This window comes from Macrotis lagotis, chromosome 1 (genome assembly GCF_037893015.1).
Source record: "Macrotis lagotis isolate mMagLag1 chromosome 1, bilby.v1.9.chrom.fasta, whole genome shotgun sequence".
Lineage (NCBI taxonomy): Eukaryota > Metazoa > Chordata > Mammalia > Peramelemorphia > Peramelidae > Macrotis > Macrotis lagotis.
Window position 1 is genome coordinate 253,464,362 of NC_133658.1, and position 18,122 is coordinate 253,482,483.

The 18,122-nt window shown below is 37.1% G+C and overlaps 1 protein-coding gene across 1 annotated transcript in view; it reads right to left on the minus strand.

Annotated features, from left to right (window-relative positions):
* RIPOR3 (RIPOR family member 3) overlaps positions 1–17,884 on the minus strand; it is a 100,870-nt gene extending 82,986 nt beyond the window's left edge. Inside the window, exon 1 of the mRNA XM_074190103.1 lies at positions 17,669–17,884. The gene's annotated coding sequence lies outside the window, so the exon portion shown is untranslated. The remainder of the gene's footprint in view (positions 1–17,668) is intronic.
* Between the last annotated feature and the right edge of the window lie 238 nt (positions 17,885–18,122).

Genomic DNA, 18,122 nt, shown 5'->3' on the forward strand with positions numbered 1-18,122 from the left:
TTATATTTTATATTTTTTATATAATATAATGTTTTTTTAATTAAAGGTCTTTGGTCTTTGTTCAAATTCCACACCCCATGTTGCTGTTAGGGTGTACAGTGTTCTTCTGGTTCTGCTCATCTCGCTTAGCATCAGTTCATGCAAATCCTTCCAGGCTTCCCTAAATTCCCCTCCCTCCTAGTTTATAATAGAACAATAATGTTCCATAACATACATTTCATTATACTTTAAACTCCCTTTAGAATTTTAATTCTAAATTCTCTAAGTTTCCACAGAAATCACAAACAACTTTACTGGACACTGCCCTCTCCTAGTCCTTGTCTTAACCTATCTGTCAGTTTCTTTTTAGTCTCTTTGCTTAATGTTTGTTAGCTTGCGGGTGTCTCATTGGTTTCTGTCCTGTTCTCCTATTCTTTTAGACTTGGTGATATTAACGCCAATGAATTCAATTTTCATTTCTATACTATTAATTCCCTAATTTACCTATTCATCCCTAACCTTTATACTGAACTCAAATTTTGCATCTCCAAGTACCTATTGAGCATAATGAACTAGGGCTTCCCAGACATATTAAATTCAAGGTCCAAAACAAAACACATTATTTCCCCCCCAAAAGCCTCATCTCTTCTTAACAATCCTATTACTGCCAAGGGGACCATCATCCTCCCAGTCACCCACACTTGCAACCTAGATATATATGCTCTCTTCTCTCTTCTGGCACTGCCACCATCTCAGGAGCAAAGCATCCTATGCCCAGCCTATTGAAATAGCCTTCTGGTTAGTCTCCCTGACACAAGTCACTTCTGATCCCAATCACTCCATCATTCACTTATCAAAGTAATTTTCCTAAAACTCAGATCTGCCTACATTACCTCAGTAAACTCCAGAAGTTCCATATCATCTCCAGGATCAAATATAGCATTCTTTGCTGTTCAAAGATATTCATAATTTGTCCCATACCTTTCCAGTCTTTTATATGTTACACCACCCCCTACATAGCTGAGTCCTATGACACTGAACTTCTTACTGTTCCTCAGAAACAAAGAAACAAAAATTAATGTATTTAGCTCCAGTCAATTTCTTTTCTTTGTTTAAATTTTGATCAGCAGAGATCTCCTTTCTTACCCTTCTATCTCAATTGCCCAAAACTTGAGAACTAAAGAAAGTTAAATCCTTTTATTAATAGGTGTCATCAATCAAAACATTAATCATATTAAATTTTTTTTGTTTCATTCTGTACTCTTACATTCTTCATCTACGATGAAGTGGTTCTGTATCATCATTAGGACTAATGTATCATCATTAGTCCTCTGGAATCATGATTTATCATTACACTGATAAGAGTTCCTAATTTGTTCAAAATTATTTGCTTTTACCATATTGCTATCATTTCATAAGCTGTTTTCCTGAGTCTGTTCAATTTGTTCAGTTTCAGATTATATAAATTTTCCTAGGTTTCTTTGAAACCATCATCTTTATCATTTCTTATTATTTAATAATATTCTGTTACACTTATATAGCATTATTTGTCATTCATTACTCATTTACAAGCACTCAGATTTTCATTCTTAATCATCTCAGAAAAGCTATAAATATATTTGAACATCCTAAGAATCTGATTTGCTGGAGACTAATATGCCCTTAATCTACCTTCTCTTTAATTCCCCATCCTCCATTTTCTCCCATTATTCTATTTCTTTATTAAATATATTTCTGTACCTATTTAATGTGCCAACTGTATTTATTCTTCTTTTAACTAGTTCAAATGAAAGAAAAGTTAAAGTGTCAGCTCCTTCCTCATCCCCTTCCTCCTTGTTTGAATAGATGTCTTTTTCTATTTCCAATTATATGCCATATTTTCCCCCAATTTTCCTTTCCTTCCCATCCTCTAGCAATATATCACTCTTCCTTTCTCTTTACACTCTTCTCTCAAGATCATCAATGATCATCATTCTCAGCCTTGTATAATTACCTCTATGATCCCTGATAATAGGGCTCAGAGTTGATGCATGTGTCATCCCCCTATATTACATTGTAAGCTATTTATTCTTATTTAGTTCATTGTCATTGTTTTCCTTTTTATGTCTTTTAACTCTTGTGTCAAAACTTGAAACTTTCTCCAAAGTTCTGTTCTTCTCATCAGGAAAACTTGGAAGTTCTCTATTTAATTAAATATTCATTTTTTTACCCTGGGGCACAGTTTTGCTGGCCAAGTTATTCTTTGCTGTAAGCCTATATCCTTTGCCTTCTAAAATATCATATTTCAGGTTTTCTGTTTCTTTATAGTGGTGGCTGCTATCCTGTGTGCAATACTGACTGTTCCTCCTCAATATTTGAATTCTTTCTTTCTGACTTGTATTTTTTTTTAACCTAGAAGCTCTAGATTTTGGCTGTGATATTCTGAAGAGTTTTAATTTTGAGATTTCTTTCAGGAGATGACTAATAGTTTTTTTTTTTCTATTTCCATTTTGCCCTTTGGTTCTAAAATATCTGGCCAATTTCCTTTTTATATTTCTTGAAATGTGAAACCTAGGCTCTTTCTTTGATCATGGCATTCAATCTCTCTTCAATCTATTTTTAGCTTACTTTTTTTGTTATAAGATACTTTCCATTTTTTTTTTACTTTTTAAGTCTTGATTTTTAAAACATATTTCTTATTGTCTCCTGGAGTCACTGGCTTCCATTTGGTCCATTCAAATTTTCAAGGAGTTTGTTGTTTGGGTGAGGTTTTGTACCTCTTCTGCCAAACTATTAATTCATTTTCCATTTCCTTCTTCTATTGCTGTCATTTTTTCACTTTTTTCTTCAAGCACTCCTATTTGATTTGTAAAATAGTTTAAAAAAATCTTTTTTAAAGTTCTTACTTCATCTCTTCCTGAAAATCTGGTTGAACTTGACCCAAGCTGATAGATGACATAGTGATGTTTTGGAGTCATTTTCTTGTTCTGCATTTATGTCTTAAGCATCCTGCCACCATAACAACTCATTATAGCTCCTTTTTTTGTCTGCCTATTCTTCCAGACTATTTCTTGACTTTGGTTTTGATATTAGAATTTGATTCTGCAATACTTCTGGAGGATAGGTCTGAAATGAACTTGTTGATGCTTTTTTTGGATATCAAGTGTTATATTATTTCAAGAACTCAAAGCTAGGTTGGAGATCTACTACAAGTTTTAATGTTTCTACTTCCAGGACTAAGTGCGATTTCTGCCCTCTTAGTCTAAGCTCTGCAAGTTCTTGAGTTGGGACTTGATTAAAAAGCAAAATGAGAATACTGCTGGATCAATCCCCTATCAGTTAACTAGGACTACTGAGTCAGGGTGATAGACCTGCAGACTCCAATTCCTGCCTTGGTTATTCTTCTCCAGGCTGGATTCAATCCTAGAACTACATCTGTAAGAGGTGTTAGAGCCTCAGGTTGGTATCTGTCAGAAGTTGAGGTCAGTTCTGAAAACTTTCAGAGTACATACAAAGTAAATATATAAATATATATATATATATATATATATATATATATAAACATATATATATAATCTAATCAAACATTAGATTAATAGCTAAAATCAGAGTGGGAGTCTTGATGGCTTCCATACCAATCTAAAGTTAGAGAGGCTCTGAGGTACCATCTAACACCCCTCAGACTGGCCAATATGACCAGAAAGGATAATGATCATTGTTGGAAGGGTTGTGGGAAATCTGGGACACTATTACACTGTTGGTGGAGCTGTGAACTCAACCAACCTTTCTGGAGAGCAATTTGGAACTATACCCAAAGGGTAACAAAAATGAGCATACTGATCCAGCAATACCACTACTGGGTCTATACCCAGAAGAGATGATGAAAAAGGGTAAAAACATTATTTGCACAAAAAATATTTATAGCAGCCCTGTTTATGGTGGCAAAAAATTGGAAATCAAGTAAATGTCCTTCAATTGGGGAATGACTTAGCAAACTGTGGTATGTGTATGTCATGGGACACTATTATTCTATTAGAAACCAGGAGGGACGGGAATTCAGAGAAGCCTGGAGGGATTTGCATGGACTGATGCTGAGTGAGATGAACAGAACCAGAAGAACATTGTACACCCTAACAGCAACATGGGGATGATGTTCAACCTTGATGAACTTGCTCGTTCCATTAGTGCAACAATCAGGGACAATTTGGGGCTGTCTGCAATGGAGAATACCATCTGTATCCAGAGAAAGAGCCGTGGAGTTTGAACAAAGTTCAAGGACTATTCCCTTTAATTTAGGAAAAAAAACAGATATCTTATTGTCTGATCTTGTTATCTCATATACTTTTTGTTTCTTCCTTAAGGATATGATTTCTCTCTCATCACACTCAATTTGGATCAAGGTACAACATGGAAACAAAGTAAAGATTGACAGATTGCTTTCGGGGGGGGAGAGTAAGATTGGGGAAAAATTGTAAAACTCAAATAAAATCTTTAATAAAAAAATAAAAAATAAAGTTAGAGAGGCTGATTACTCTAGGGCTTTTTTGCCCTCTAGGAATACTATGATCCAGCCAAACTGGCCTTCTTACTTATCCTAATAGATGTTTCCATGTTTGGAATGCACTCTCTTCTCACCTCTGGCTTTTACATTCCCTTGTTTCTTTCAAAACTCAGATCAGATACCAACTTTCCTGATCCATACAGCTGTTTTTGCCATTTCCACTCTCTAATCCTCCCAAAAAAGTATCTTGTGGAGATTTGATGGATTTATTTTGTATATTCCTACATGTATATATATGATGTCTCCCCTGAAAGAATGTAAGCTCCTTGAGGAAAAGAACTTTGTATCCCTAGCAACTAGTACAGTGTTTGGTTACAGTAGTCATTTAGTAAATATCTGTTGATTTATTAGGATTTGAGAATGAATTCACCCTTCCCGGGCATTTTCCAGAGCTCAGAATACCTCTCCAGTCTTCAAAGGGCTCAAAACAACCAGAAAATTCTAAGTGACCTCAATTTTTCAGTCCAAATTCATTTAATCTTTCTAAAGAAATATCCCCATCTAAGACCCAACATGGACAATTAAACATTCTGACAAATATTCCTTTCTGTTTTCCATGGACCCACATCTTAGAATTCAAGTCTTAAGATCACAGAATCATTGATTGAGGACTAGCATGGACCTTAGGAATCTTAGTTCTATACCACCACTATCACCCATTTCACATATTGGAAAATGAGACTCAGAGAAAAGAAATAATACATAGTGAATAAGTAGCACAATCTTGCAACTCAACCAATGGCAGGATGAAACTTAGTTCCTACACCATGCTGTCTATATTGAGGAGAGTGCCTAGGAGAGGAAAAGACTCAAATAAGTCTTTAACTGGAGGCATAATGAATAGGATAGATTTTATTCTGTCTTTCTGTCTCCATCTGTTTCTCTCTCTCCTCTCTCTTAGAGACTCTCTTGTTCATTTTTTCAAAGGACAAAGTTATTAGTCTAATACCATACACATATAGCATTTACTTGGAGATAAAAATCCATGAAGTCTGATTCCAAATCAGATGATCTTTTCCAGTGTATATTGGAATTATATAATGTGTACATTATCTGTATGATGGATTAGGTATGATTTCTACCTTCTTTGCATAGATCAAAGTACCACAGATCATTGATTTAGAGCAAGAAGGAACCTAATGACCTATCTTTCCAAACACTTAATTTACAGATGAGTAAAATGAAACCCAGAGAGAAATGAAATGTATTAGATTACAGAGATAGTCATAGTAGAACTAGGATTCAAGTTCAAGCCCTCTTTTTTCAAATCCCATATTCCACTGTGCCATGCTAGACTCTTTAAAACATGGTAAGTAAATGTCGCCCAGAATTTTATTGCTTCAAGACTAGCTTCAAAGTGAGCCTCAAACTTAAGCTTGCTAATAACAGTTATTGGGCCTTTCCATCTGAGTAAGACCTATCAGTGCTTATGTTCCTTTGTCATAATCTTCAAAACTTCTGATCCAAGGATGATGCCCTAGATTTGGGCTTTACTTGAAGAAGGTAATATTATTATGTTATTATTAAATTATTAAGATCATGGGAGAGATTAAATTGCCTAATAAAAGGACAGCCCAAGAAGGTGGAATAGGAGTCATATTCACTGGTTCAGAATTATACTGGGACAAAGATGAGAGGCTAGTGATATTCTGCCTTCCCTCCACTACTTTTCCATTACTCCCTTGGACTCTGGTCTGTTAAAATTCAGGTCAGGTAAGGCAGCCAGTGCAGAAGGATACATGAGATCTGGCACTTAACCTTTCCAGGAGTTGCTAAAGTATTTAGCTAGAATAAACTTAAGTTCTTTTCTAAGGCCTACCACAAATATGTTCAGGGATTTTTTTAAAAACTCCCTGCTAAATTGGGCATATTTAACAAATAAATGGGCAAAAATAAAATAACCTCAGATGAAATGGCATTAAATCATAATTCAAAGGAACATTAGAAGTCATCCAGCCTAATTCCAATCTAAGCAGAAATCCCCAGTATGTGATCATAAATGTAAGAGCAACATAAAATGAGCAACCTGAATTAAATAAATGAAGAAACTGGTCTTAATTCTGTTAAAATATAAAAATTCAGTAGAATAATTAAAAATAATATCTCTGGGGCAGCTAGGTGGCGCAGAGGATAGAGCACTGATCCTGGAGTCAGGAGGACCTGAGTTCAAATTTGATTTCAGAACTTAATGATTATCTGTGTGACCTTGGGCAAGTCACTTAACCCTATTGCCTTAAATAAATAAAAAAAATAATATCTTATAGAAGTAAATGGAGGTATATTCCGAGGGTGGACACGGGATAGCTATTAGACTTAAAAGAAGAACTGAAAAAGATACCCTCAGATCTGTTCCCTTCCTCTTCAGCTGACATGTAGAAGACTATTGCTACAAAATGAGACATTTACAGACAGGATGTCCCTTTACCATTCTGATTAGCTTCCTCTAGACATTCTCCAGCATGTGAATGTGCTCCCTAAATCATTGCAGAATGAAACTAAGTAGGGGTGGCTAGGTGGTGCAGTGGATAGAGCACCAGCCCTGGAGTCAGAAGTACCTCAGTTCAAATCTGGCCTCAGACACTTAACCTTGGGCAGACCACTTAACCCTGTTTGCCATTGTAAAAACCTAAAAGAAAAAAAGAATGGAACTAAGTATTGCAGATATGATCAGAAAAAGTGAAATATAACAGAATTTTCATCTCCTTGTTCTAAGCTGTTATACTTTTCTTAATGCAATCCAAGCCTGAATTCACCATTTTAGTGGCTATATCACACTATTGGTTCACATTGAATCTGTAGTCTACCAAAACTCTCAGATCTATTTCTCACAAACTACTATTTAACCACATTTCTCTCATCTAGTACCTGTGAAGGCAATTTTTGAACCTAAAATCAGTCCAATCATGCCAAGATAACTAATCTATAATATTAAACATTCTCAGAAACTTCAGAAAATTAACCCCTCAGCTATCTGTATTGTCAGACTAGAGGTTGAGGGTGGAAAAGATATAAGATTTTAGCCATCTTAAAATATGATAAAATATTTAAAAAATGGAAGAGATGTTCTAACCCTACATGTACCTGCATAAGAAGAAGTCCCTGCTGAAAATTTCCCCACAATCTCTTTCCCATATATAGAATGCTCCTCCACTTTTACTTTGTAGTAGGTCCTTAGCCTCCTACAAAGTTCAATTAATATTCTTCTATGATGGGCGGGGTGGGGGGGATGTAGCTGACTAAAGGTTTGAGTGGAACATAAAAGAATTCATGTAAAAGATCAACTCTGACCCAGAAGAAATTGCAAACAAAAAAAAAGTTTATTTAAGTATTGCTGTGATTAGCAGAAGTTAAGGAAAAGAAAATCTAAAAGCAGGAAACCACTGATCCCTAAGCAATCCAAACAACCTAAACAACTTAAGCAGCTATGAGAAGATGAGCACTAAGGAAAAATATAGAAGCAAGAGAGGTTATGTGGGGAATCATGCTCCCCCAGAGCCAGCAGCCTCCCAAAGGAAGAGGAGCAATGGGGATAAGTAAAGAAGGATATAGGGGAATTAGAGATTATTTGGGGGAATCATGATTCCCCCAGAGCAAGATACCTTTCAAAGAAAATACTTCAATGGAGGACTGAGTGAGAGAACTTTTAAAGAGGCAGGAAGATAAGGGCAGTAATGCAAAGAGTAGAGATGAGGTAATTAGAGATATATAGATGAGTTATAATAGGTTAAAGACTTAATCCTTTCAGGCTAAGGAAGGGATCCATTGTTTTATTGAAAGGGGCTTGTTTTGTACGAAAGAGCTAGGGATTTACCGGGAGTCCTTGGAAGGAGGGGCAAGACATTTTACTAAAATTTCTTCTCAAAGCTTGGACAATGGGATGGGGAGGGGGGAGGGGATCAGTGCTAATATAAGGTACATGGTCAGTGCTGAAGGAATAAATTATAAAACATATTTTTCCATCCAATATTTCCTCTACTTCAATGAGAAGTCTGTTTTTATACCCCTGTTGCTGATGCCCTCTCCTATTTCATACTTCACATTATCTTAACTGTTTACTATTCCAATAGAATATGATTCCATTGAGGACAGGCACCATTTGTTTTTTCATGTCTAACTTTGTATTTCTATAGTCCAGCCTAAGACCTTTCACATAATAGGCACTTAATAAATGTTTGTTGAATTGTATTGGAAAGTTACTGTCTTCCAAGATAACCCATTCTTCTTTTTTGGCTACTTTTAATTGTTAGGAAAATTTTCCCCTACTGTAGTAAGAACTGACATCCTTGAAATTTTTGTATGTTGCTCTTAGTTCTTCCCCTCCTCCTGCCCTGGCAGGGTGAAGCAGAACCTGACTATGCTCTCCCTAAATTTTCTTCCTCTAAAACTGAAAAAGGGACCTCACAGATCATATAGTACAACCCTCTCATTTTACAAATGAGAGAATTCAGGGCCCAAGGGAATTAAATGACTTACCCAAAATCATATAGCAAGTGCCAAAGACAAAATCTGAAACTAGATCCTCTGAATCTAAAGCAATCCCCTTTTTACTGCCCCACCCTGCTGGATCTAAGTTTTTTTTGAGCTCCCTTAATACAGAGGTCTATCTCTTTTGGACACATGCCAGTTTGTCAGTGTCTTTTATAAAATGAATTAATCACAATACTTAATATCTGACCTGACCAAGAGATAGTTTACTGAGACCATCACCACCCTCATTATGGGCATAATTCTTCTACCAAGACAGTCTAAGATCATATTAGTACTCATAGCTACTGTGTTATACTATTAACATATTGAGCTATAGATCAGTTAGATCACCAGGTTCTCTTGGTGTTGTCTAGCCACAAAAAAACATGTACTTATGCAGTCAATTATTTGAATCTAAGTGTAGAATTTTCCATTTATCCCTAATAAATTCCGCAGTAAAGATCTCTTGTAAAGAAACTCTGCTTTGAAAGTCTAATCAAATCCGAACTAACCAATCTCCAAAAGTTTGATAAAGCATATTACCCATTTCTTGAGAGGTGATGTTTACAATGTTTAAAAGCATGTATTTTTAGTCACAGTCATTATATGGAATCAGTTTGTTAGAATATATTCTAGGGTTTTCCCACCTTTTTTTTCTCTCTAAAGTGCATAAGGGGAAAGTGGAATTAGCAAAGGTTATATCAGAGAGAGTGCAAGCACCATGGAAAGATTTTTTTTTTAAATGCATGGAAGAAAAATGGGGAAAATAGGAAAGAAACACCAATATGTAGGATAGCTTTGAAAGTAACATGCAGAATTTAATCTGAATTTTTTAAAAAAAGCAAATGAAATGAAATAGAGACCCAGTTTTACAATAGAATTCTCTTTTTTTATACTCTTCTATGTTTATGTTCAAAATAAAAATATTACAGAAAAATAGAACAAAAAAAGTTTGTTAAATTAAATTGTATTGGACTTTCTCCATAGAAAAAATATTTCCAGGTCTATAATACACAATTAAAATGTGCAACATTGTAAATTATCAAAGATGACCTCTTTTTCTTTAATTGGCTCTTCTTTCTCCAAAGAAACTGCTTCACTGAAATGGTTTTTACCAATTTGTCCTGAGTGAATCACTTTTCAAGGGGGGAAAAAGTTTTTAAAGATTTAATGGTCTCTTGGTGGTGAATAAATCACATCTCAGTAGAGTATTTTTCCAATGTGTTGTCTCAAGTAGAGACTCCTAAAATGCTAGCAGATGTAGGGAGTGAAATGTGCAACCACCAACACACACACTCACACATGCACACGCATATGCATACACAGAAACACATGCAAGTCAGCTAACCACATATGTGAGAGATGTACAAGGAGAATGATTCAGGGCTCAAAATATGAGCACAATTTCAAATTTGCCACTATGAAGATAGTGACTTTTTAACAATGCTCCAAATTGCAGATGTTCTCTAGGGGAAACATCTGTGGGTGTGTGTTGGGGAAAGAACATTATCTTGGAGACCAAGATACTTTTCTTATCATCTACCAGGATTCAAAGTACAGTCAATTTTCAATGAACTCATGATGTAATCTGAGATTATTCACAACCTCTGCCTCACCATATCACAGTTAACTTGCTTACCTACCAGAAGGTGAGCAGGGAAACAATTGCTAAAGTTCAATAATCTGATTTCCTTGCCAATATTGAGCAACTCTGATCATAGTTCTAGTGAGGACGACTGAAGAAAGGAATCTTGCTGTTGCAGAAAAAGTCCTTTGAATCAGGACCTAAGTTTAACCTGAATTCTGTCACTATGTGGCCATCAACAAGATACCTTAACTTCTTTTGTGCCTCAGTTTCCTCATCTGTAAAATGAAGCTAATATTACTTGCAGTACTAATCTCATGGGATTGTTGTGAACAAAGTACTTTATAAAATGGAAAGAACCCTCCATTTCTCCTTTTTAAAATGTGAATCATTACAAATAGTGTAGGTTTCAGTATTACTGCATTCTTTTTATTTTCTTTCTTTTTAATGATTTATTATAAAATAAAGTATAATGAAGTAAGAGAAGAGAGATAAATTTATTTTTTTTTAGGTTTTTGCAAGGCAAATGGGGTTAAGTAGCTTGCCCAAGGCCACACAGCTAGGTAATTATTAAGTGTCTGAGGCCAGATTTGAACTCAGGTACTCCTGACTTCAGGGCCAGTGCTCTATCTACTGCACCACCTAGCCACCCTGAGAGATATATTTAGAAATGAATATCATATGAAAGTAAAAAATTGTAAATTTTTTTAAAAAATTAAGCACCACAGAAATGTGAAATGTATTTAAGGAAACCCATGCCCTTCCATAACAGAAATCAGGATAGAAATGCTTGCCAAAATGCTCATACATTTAAAGGTAATTATTTCCCAATTTCCCCATATGAAAGATCTACTATGACCATTGTATGAAAAAAAGAGGGGCTAGAATGAGTTTCAGTGCAAAGAGTGCTGGACCTGGAATTAGGAGAACCTGAATACAAATCCAGCTTCAAACACTTAGTAGTTATGTGATCCTAGGCAAGTCATTTAAACCTCTGTTTGCTTTAATCCACTGGAGAAAGAAATGAAAAACTCTAGTATCTTTGCCAAGAAAACATCAATCAACAGTATTGGTGGCCCACAGTCCAACAGAATCACAAAAGAGTTGGGTATGCTTGCATGACTGAATAACAAGGATGAAGGATGGGAATGCAATAGAAGTTAGTGTGGTATATGGGAGTGGAGAGGACTCTCAAAAACTCAATGCTAAGCATTCAACCAAATAGCAGCAATAGTCATACTGGATAGTGTGAGTAACAGCAATAACTGTAGTTGTAGTCAGCATCATCGTCATCATAGACAAGAAGGTAGCAGGGTATAGTGATTAGGGAACTGCCAAGATTTGGGACATATATTTGCTAATTACTAACATCTCAGTATTTTAGGACAGAGAGGCCCAACTCAAATAGAGTTCGAGTCAGATCTATGAAAAGGGGAAGCATTTATGATCAAACAAGAGATAGAGAACTTTCATAAAATTCAAAATGGATAATTTTGATTAAATTAAACTAAAAAAGGTTTTGCAGATGTAAAATCAATGCAACCAAGATTAGAAGGAAAGCAGCAAGCTAGGAAAGAATTTTTGCAATGTTTCTGATAAAGCATTCATTTTCAAAATATAGAGAACTGCATCAAATCTATAAAAATACAATTCATTCTCCAATTGACAAAAGGTCAAAGGATATGAACAGGCAGTTTTCAGATAAAGAAATTAAAACTATGTGAATCTAAATCTCTTTGATTAGCAAAATGCAAATTAAGACAACTCTGAGGAACCACCCTCACCTATCAGATTGGTTAATAAGACAGAAAAGGAAAATGATAAATGTTAGAGGGGATGTGGGAAAACTGGAATACTGATGCTGGTGGAGTTGTGAACTGATTCAACAATTATGGAGAGCAATTCGGAACTATGCCCAAAGGGCTATAAAACTGGGCATACCCTTTGATCCAGCAATACAAACTACTAGGTCTGTATCCCAAAGAGATCATGATTAAGGGGAAAGGATCCTCATTGACAAAAATATTTATAGTAGCCCTCTTTATGGTGGCAAAGAATTAGAAACTGAGGGGGATGCCCATCAATTGTGGAATGGCTAAATAAGTTATGGTATATGAATGTTATGGAGTACTATTGTTCTCAAAGAACTCACAAGTGGCCAGGTTTCAGAAAAGCATAGAGACCTGCAAGAAATGATGCTGAGTGAAGTGAGCAGAACCAGGAGAATATTGTATACATTAACAACATTGTGAGATGATCAGTTATGATGGTAAAAGCATCACAACCTGCATTGGTGGAGGGATTCCCAACCTGAGAGTTCTTTAGAATAGTGAAATAACTGATCAAGTCTCTCTCATTTCTGTGTCAGGATTTACAAAGTACTTTCCTCTCCTACTAAGAGGTAGATAAATTTACACATAACATAACTGAGGTTCAGAGAGGTTAAATAACATTTAAGAGTCATAGGTCAGGATTAGAACTAGATCTAAAAACTCTAATTATAGAACTCTTTCACCTACCACACACAAAGTAGAAAACAGACTGAATCTGGAATCAAATAAGCATAAAAGAAAGTATTCCTCTTCCTTCTACAAGAAGATTCACAAATAAGAATTCAAAAGCCTATGGACTCCATTTCTGGGCAAGTAGACCAACCAACCTCCAGGTGTGGATACAAATATATCACCTATGAGGCAGTCAGACCACACCATTTTTACCTTAATAGATGTTTTTCTTTTTAAGGATAAGGATCCATTAATAAAGTTTTTCTACAGTTAATTTCTACAATTATAGGACACATTAACAATGAGAATTATCAAAAAGTAGAATAGGGTGCTTTGAAAGGGCTCTCCATCCTTGAAGGTCATGAAGCAGTGGTTAAAGAATAAATTACTATGGATGCTCTACTACAGATTCTTTTCATGTATAGGTTGGACTAGAGGGCCACTGAAGCACTTCCAATTCTCAAATTCTAGAAGGGACCTGAAAATATGGAATGGCAGATCTGGAAGATATCTGTAGAATATAAAATATAGAAAGTTAGAGCCTGAAAAAACTTACAGATCACTGTGTCCAACACCTTTTTTAGAGATAAGGAAAATAAGACTCAAGAAGCTTAAATGACTAACCCAGAGTCATATAACTTAGTTAATAGGGGAAATCAGACTTGGATCCAGGTCTCCTGGATCCCAAGATAGTGGTCTTTCACCATACCACAGAAAAATGTCCACAATCCCTTAGCTTTCTACTCCTCTCCAATCATAGTTAGGAGCCACTAGACTGGAGCCTGTGTTCAAAACAGAGCTCAAGATGGAGCATTCTGCAGTAGTCAACTTCTCTCCACAGTCAATTACGGTGAGCAGGCCTCCCAGATCATTTTTATAGCATTTCCTGGAGTAATGACAAGGCAAATGGAATGATCCACAGGACCCTTTCATCACTAACAAGCATGTCCAAAGGGCAAGGAATGGGGGGAAGGGAGGAGGGAGAAAAGATAAATCATGTGGGTTTTTTCCTTAAGATTTTTATCCTTGAGATAATCAACAAAATTCACAACTCCACTCATGACATGTTGGTGTTGAGAACACTGTACTAAAGCTGAACTAATTGGCAACAGAAATGGAATTTTTTTCCAGAAGTGTAAATATTTTTTCTTATCCCAGGGAATTACCCTTTGGATTAGGTATTCCAGACATGTTCGTGTATAGCTATATACTACAGACAATCTCACAAAGAGGAAGCCAAAGAAAGCTCTGCATAGTTATGAAAAGAATGAGAGTTCTTTCTATAACATCTTCCTTATAGTATCAAAGGGCATATGTTCTTATTCCCATGTCACCAACAAGATAGCTGAGGTTCAGAGGGTTGAAATTTGATTCCACTAGTAAGTTCTATCTTCTACCTGTGTAACCTCAGGCCATTCTTTTCTTGTTTTCTGTAAAATGAAGAGGGTTGGACTAGATAACCTCTAAGGGCCCTTCCAGACCTCAATCTATGACTTTGCAGGCACAGAGCACAAACACTGGTTCTTTCCAGTACAATACTCCTTCTCTAAAAGTCTTTTATTTATTTGTTTGTTTGATTGTTTTTATAAGAGGAAGGTCTTTCAGTCAAATACCTAAAAGACTTCTAGTGCTTTAAAATACTTGTTCTTTTTGAATAGTTGGTAAATAGAAACAAAACTCCACCCCTGAAACAGCAGCATGATGATGATGATGATGATGAAGAGGAGGAGGAGGATGTAGTTTCTCATGCTTTGTGTTCCATCAGGCCTCAGAATGTGTGAACAGATATATCAAATACTTGGGATATAGCATAGAGGCTTTTAGTATCATATTCTTTCTTATGGATTGAAAGGAAATACTGGTCTAGAAATCAGGAAATCTGATGAAGAGTTCCTGTTTAGCTATGATCACAGAATCTCAGAGTTGGCCTGGGGTCATCTGGTCCAACATGCCTCCAGGAATATTCTCTACAATAAGTGGTTATCCAGCTTTCAGTTTAAAACTTTCATTGATGGGGAACTCAGTATACCCCAAGGCAGTTTGGTCTATTTTGGGACCTCTCTAATTGCTAAGGAAGTTGGATTTTTTTCACATTGAGCTGAAATTTGCTTCTGTTGGTGTGTTATACTGGTACATTGTTCCTCACGGCAAGCCACACACACACACACACACACACACAGACGCACGCGCATGCGATACATATGCTTCCCTTGGAATACTTTATCTGCCTTTGGTCACGTTCAAACACCATTACAGAGTTTGTAGACAGCTTCCACCAGTTTCTGATGACACAACATTAAAACTACATTTATTCACTATTTGAGGCTACTCTTACTTTGAGGAAGCTCCCATTAGGGTCCTACAGCAGGACAGCACCTAGCACAGTGTCCCACTCATTGTGGGTGCTTAACAACTGCCGAAGGACTGATTTGATTGTTTGTGAATTCTTTGAGTCAGTTATCACATCTGTTCTCATTTATCAAATAAATGTTGTGGGTTTGAGGGACCAGAAATGTAGACTGGATAATGGAAAGGGCTAACTAAAAGAAAGAGTTAAGGGCAAGCTGCTGAAATTGCTATGCTCAAGGTGAGTCACGTAACTAATGTATTGCTCTGAGAAGTCAGAGAACATCTAGCACTAAATTAATCTACCAATCCACTCGAATAAAGAACTTTCTCTATGTTGGGGACAAGAGAAGAAAGTACCAGGAACTGAGAAAAAATACAGACTTTTAAATCTTTTCAGTGGACAAGACTGAAATTACATTGTCCCTAAATTAACATTAGTACCCACTCATTAATATTCTTGAAATTATACCACTGCATCCCAATGAAGTCTCCCAGAAAAATATTCTCTTCCTCTAAGTATTCAATGGCGCTTTGAGAGTAATACAGTGTTATAATCTACATTTTACAGCAGTAGAAACTGAGACTCAGAGAGATAAAATTGCTTGCCTATAGTTTTAATGCTAATAAGTGATCAAGCTGGAACTTTTACCATGGTGATAGATTTCAATTGATAGAATGCTGGAAAAACAATATATATACCATAGATTCTTGACCATTCTGAGATGTGGACCTCCCAATTGCAACTCTGTTTACTGATCTATAATGCCTCTCTAAAGGTATTCTAATTCCCAAAGACCATGTACCTTTCTTTGAGGGATAGTTAGGTGCTGAAGTGAATAGAACCCAGGCCTAGGAGTCAGGAGGACCTGAGTTTAAATTTGACCTCAAGATACTTAATAATTACCTACCTATGTGACCTTGGGCAAGTCACTTAACCCTATTGCCTCCCCAAACAGAACAAACAAAATTTCACATGCCTTTAAACCTGATTTTGATTAGATCTGATGAGCACAGAGAGAGAGAGAGAGAGAGAGAGAGTGTGTGTTCTCCAAAAAGCAAACAGGCCTTTGGTTTGCCACCTGGCTGAGGGAGGGAAAGGGAAGTAAATTAACTTATACCTCCCCACAGGAGGCATCCAATAAATATCAGTATAAATGATAGGAATAGGGCCCAGAAAATTCTCCTAAAGCCCGAGATTTATCCAATTAGTCATTTAACCTTTCTGAGTCTTGATTTTTCTCATCTATAGGACAAGGGTAAGAAGTGAACCCTAAAATCCTGATCCCATTTCTCATCCTCTCCTGTTTAATAGGTACATATGTCTTATTCCTTACTGGTAGCCATGGACTACCTTGTTTTAGAAGTTCATTGAAAACCGTTGAAGCTAGAAGATATATTGCTCTGAGCCCAATGAATTGAAGTCCAGAGAAAAGAAACCATTTGTCAAAAGTCACAAAGTGAAGCAGTAAATCCAAGTCACCTAACTCCTTCCCTCCCTTACCATACTGCCCCTTCAGTCACCTGACTTCAGAATCTCATTCTATCTCTGTAAAGTGAGAGGGCTCGTTCAAATACACTCTTTAGGTCCCTTTCAGTTCTATTTCTTCACACCTAAAATATGATTCTTCTGTCTTTGGAACTATAGATATCACATGTAGGATCATGAAAACTCATGTTAATGCATGGATTCCAGAAAGATCAAGATATGGAAGTTACCTAAAATATTTTACAATTCAGTTTTGTCCAGAGGATCATTTAGGACCAAGATGATTTAAAACAGATTTCTGAAAGCACTAAACTGAAGTGGAACAAAATTCAATAGAGGCATGTGCCACTCCCCTCACCCACCCTGCCTCCTCCCCTATCCATTAAAAGCCTGCCCCAACTCAACAGTAAATTCCAGCAGTCCCTAATCCCAAACCCAGTGGATGAGTCCTCTACTCCCTCCTTTTGATTCATCATCTGCATAGGCAAAAGTCAAAGGAAGATCTGGTTGCAGGTTTTCCTTTAAGTGCTCACCCGTTGGAGAAAATGTTTACCCCCTCTCCTTGGTGATACTCCTGGAGCATGACTATTCACCCTAAGCCCCAAGTCAGGGCCTTTCACCTTTAGAACTCCAGACAGATAAATGTTCTAGAGCTACTCCTTAGCCCATCTAGAGGTTCCTTAACAAACGCCTTCCCCCACCTCCTACCCAGCGCTGTATATGAACATGCATCGATAGGCAAACAAATCCATATTCACCATTGAGCAAGTCTGGCCTTTCAGGAAAATGTCAATCTCTTTTTTCTTCTTGTTTTCCCCCCTATTGTTGCAATTAGGTGTCAAGTTTCATCTTCACAGCGCTCCCGGGGATTGGTGATGACTGTAAAAAACTGCCTAAAAACCAAAGCAACGGTCCGTCTAGGTTGGACTGCCGGTCTCTTGGCCAGCCGGAAGCCGGGTCCCCCCTCCCCGAGCCCCAACACCCCGCCACAAAGCCGTCTCCCTGATGTAGGAGCAGCCGGAGCTCTGCAGGGCGCTGATAGCGGCCGCGAGCGGGCTTATCTGCGCGGGCGTCGGGGCGGCCAGCGCGGAGCCGGGGGGGCTCGCCCTGCCGGGGGCCCTGGCTCTGATGCCGCTAGCCTGCCGCCTGCCCCGTCAGTGTCCCGACCAACCTCTGCCAGGGAGAATTCCACGCTGCTCCCCGGGCAGGCCC